This window comes from Pongo pygmaeus, chromosome 8 (genome assembly GCF_028885625.2).
Source record: "Pongo pygmaeus isolate AG05252 chromosome 8, NHGRI_mPonPyg2-v2.0_pri, whole genome shotgun sequence".
NCBI classification, from domain to species: domain Eukaryota; kingdom Metazoa; phylum Chordata; class Mammalia; order Primates; family Hominidae; genus Pongo; species Pongo pygmaeus.
Window position 1 is genome coordinate 125,016,546 of NC_072381.2, and position 4,044 is coordinate 125,020,589.

The 4,044-nt window shown below is 46.5% G+C and overlaps 1 pseudogene; it reads left to right on the forward strand.

Moving 5' to 3' along the window:
- Positions 1–2,802: 2,802 nt before the first annotated feature.
- On the forward strand, positions 2,803–3,636 carry LOC129006087 (cell cycle checkpoint protein RAD1-like; annotated as a pseudogene).
- The last annotated feature ends 408 nt before the right edge of the window (positions 3,637–4,044 follow it).

Sequence of the window (4,044 nt, forward strand, 5' to 3'; positions counted from 1 at the left end):
CTTGAACCCAAGATTTTTGGGCAGTTTCTGAAGGACTTTCTGATGCTAAAAATGATGGTGAAGGGCAAAGGTACACCCAGTTACTCCCTGGGCACTCCCTTTCCTGTACTTGAATACTGGGCTGGCTAGACTCAGATACATATGCACGGACACACATACACACACACACACACACCCCTGTTCCATATCTTTGGGTCTCTGCTTGCTCTTACCCCTGCTTCAAATATCCTTTCCACCTTACTTCACACAGCTGACTGTTGCTTAATTATGGAGATTCAGCTTGGGGATCACTTCCTCAGTCCCAAGCTGGGCTAATGTTTTCACAGCACCAGGATTGAGCACCATCCCAGCCTATTACATAAAATGGCCTGGTAATACATCGCCTCCACTGGACCAAAAGTCTCTGAGGATGGGGCCCACGTTTGGCTCCCTGTGGTTCTCAGAGTCTCACCGGATGTCTGCTGTGCCGCAGGTGCTCAGTGCAGGTTTGTTGCTCTGTCCAGCGATTGTATTCTCAGCCTACAGGCAGCCTCTTCCTTGTAGCATGGCCAGGTTCCCATCATGCAGACTCATTACATCCACGCCAGGGCTTGTAAGTTTGCTGCTTATCTGAGGTTCATCTGCAAGAAGCTGTAATTGAAACAGCTTCCAGGATGGAAATATCGCTTCCAGAATTTAATTTTCAAGCTTATAGCCTGGATCGTTCAAGCCGATTACAGGAAATGGTTGCAGTGCTGGTGCTCCCCATGTTGAATCCAGATGGGTGTGTTTACTAGGCTGAGAAATGTTAATCCTGTCTTTGGCCTAGAAATGTCTGGCATTCACTTTGGAGGGAAATAGAAAAACAAGGTAGTACAGCCAGCCAGGCTCAGTTATATTTCCCTTAAATAATGCTTTTTTCAAAACAAGGTGGGGAGAGGGCCTGCTGCGGGGGAACCTTTGCCCGAAAGGAGATAGTGTGCAACTGTCATTGATTTTGAAAGTTCAGAAGAAACATTCTGAATACTCAGTCTTTAGTATCATTACAAGGCTGGCCAAATAACCATGTGCCTGAATGCTGACAGGTGCATGCTTGGGGCTAAGGAACAGAGATCTGAATCTGTTCTCCTCTGAAGGCCATATGTAAGTGCGCGTGAAGCCAAATGACAATGAGAAGAAGGGCCTGCACATTTACTGAGCCCTGGCTTCTTGCCAAGCATTGTACTAAGCACTTCACATTTTTTATATCGTTTGCTCCAATAACACTTCGAGGTGGATACCACTACTACTAACCCCATTTACAGTTTAAGAAACCAAGATTCAAAGAGAGGCTTGCCCAAAGTAGCAGGGCTCCCATATGCTTTGCAAACACTTTTATAACTTTAAACAATTTTTTAACCCCACCACGTGCTGGCACTACAACCAGCCCAGCTGGCGGGTGGTCACTCCTGTCCTGTGTAGTGAAGACCCAATATCCTCTGGGAAGTGCTCCCAGGCAGCAGGGCAGTGGGGCCCATTTGTTCCCTAATAAACCTTTCTTCCATGCAGTGTTCAAACCCCTCAAGAAAGCAAAAGATAACAGCTTCAGTCACTAAATAGGCGACAAGCAATCTGCCTGCCCAGAGCTCTCTGAGACTTTGTTTTTGTTTTTTTTTGTGAGACGGAGTCTCGCTCTGTCGCCCAAGCTGGAGTGCAATGGCGCAATCTTGGCTTACTGCAACCTCCACCTCCTGGGTTCAAGTAATTCTCCTGCCTCAGCCTCCCGAGTAGCTGGGATTACAGGTGCCCACCACCACGCCTGGCTAATTTTTGTATTTTAGTAGAGATGAGGTTTCACCATGTTGGCCAGGCTGGTCTTGAACTCCTGACCTCAGGTGATCCACCCGCCTTGGCCTCCCAAAGTGCTGGGATTACAGGCGGGAGCTACTGCACCCGGCCTGAGACTTTGTCTTCAGCTACAAGTGCAGTGAGTGACGAGGGGAAGGAAGAGAGCTTTTTGAAGCCATGTGACCCTGGCATGTATTTCTGGGCCTCCCGTAGCACCTTCCCACGGATGCTAGAGAGACAGGAGAGGAGGAAAGAGCCTCCCTCTCTCAGTCAAGAGTGCCACCTTGTGATGCCAGCACCAGAAAAGAACTGAACATCGCTCTGGCCCCTGAGCTCAGCCCTGTGATTCATCCCCATGGCCCCTCCCTGGCAGTAGGCTCTGTTTGTGGTGCTCTGTAATTAGTTAATGAACTATCTGAATGATATTTCTGTAGTCATTCAACCAGCCCCATCCTCAGGGTGGTAATTGTATTTGAGGTTATTTAAAAACATTATTGTATCCAAATACAGTTTACATCAGCAGACAGCATGATTCGTAATCCTGCTATCCCTGGTGTTTCTAAATTGTGCTATAAACTGCCTGGTGAGTAGTGCAAAAATGGCTGCACCAGCAGAGAACAGTGGGGCTTCTCTGGCAAAAACCACCAACTGTCTAAGGGGAGGAGTGGTAAAAGCAACTTGTGGCTAGAACCCAGTTGACTTCAGTATAGGACAGATTGTTTTCAAGAGGCCCTCCACTAATTTGATCATCATCTTTGGATGAACTAACTCTTCATTATCTTTACAAGAAAATGCTTGGAAAGGAAGTGGAAGGCTGATCTGAAGAGTGGCAGGGGCTGCTTCACTTCCTCTGCAGTTTCCTGGAGCTGCCTTGCTCCTCCTCGGGGAATTTGCTGGGAGAGGCTCTCCAGCATCCAGACACCCCCGCAAAGCTGTTTCGCGATCTGCAGGAACAGGCCCCAGGAGCATCCCTCGGGGCCGAATGTGCAGTGGGCGATGCCCCTCCTGACCCAACAGATCCAAGACAAGAATGATCAATACAGTCTTGTGGCCAGCCTTGACAACGTTAGGAATCTCTCCACTATCTTAAAAGCTATTCATTTCCAAAAATGTGCCGTGTGTTTCGCAACTAAAAATGGAATCAAAGTAACAATGGAAATTGCAAAGTGTGTGCAAGCAAATGCTTTTATTCAGGCTGGAATATTTCAAGAGCTTAAAGTTCAGGAAGAGTCTGTTACTTTTTGAATTAATTTAATTGTCCTTTTAGACTGTTTATCTATTTTTGGATCAAGTCCCGTGCCAGGGACTTGAACTGCACTTCGGATGTGTTACCAAGGTTATAGTTACCCTTTGTTCCTGGAAGAAGAATGAGTGGTGGCAGTCTGCAAAATCAATACACAGGAACCTGAAGTGACCTGGACTTTAATTTCTACAGCACTAATGTTACTGATAAAATTCTGCAGTCAGAGGGGCTCTGTGAAGCTTTTTCTGAGTTGGATATGATGAGTGAGGTCCTACAAGTTACCATGTCTCCTGACAAGCCTTATTTCAGGTTATCTACTTTTGGAAATGTAGGAAGTTCCCACCTTGACGGCCCCAAAGATTCTGATCAGATGGAAGCATTATAATCAGACCCAAGTCAACAGACACAAGATTTCCTTACTGAAACCCTCTACAAAGGCATTAGTCCTGTCTTGTCAGGTATCTATTTGGACAGATAACCGAGGCTTCCTTTCATTACAGTATATGATTAGAAATGAAGATGGACCAATATATTTTGTGGAATATTACTGCTGCCCTGATGAAGAAGTTCTTTAATCTGAGTCTTGAGTATGACGATTCACTGATATTTATGTGTACATTGATGATAGATGAAGTTCTCATTCTGAGTACGGTACTTTTTTTTTTTTTTTGAGATGGAGTCTCACTCTGTTGCTGAGGCTGGAGCGCAGTGGCGCCATCTCGGCTCACTGCAACCTCCGCCTCCCAGGTTCAAGCGATTCTCCTGCCTCAGCCTCCCGAGTAGCTGGGATTACAGGTACCCGCCACCACGCGTGGCTAATTTTTATATTTTAGTAGAGACGAGATTTCACCATGTTGGCCAGGCTAGTCTTGAACTCCTGACCTCAGGTGATCCACCCGCCTCAGCCTCCCAAAGTGCTGGGATTACAGGCGTGAGCCACTATGCCCAGGCTTGAGTTCAGTACTCTTTATAATTTCATATTGGATTTCCTATAG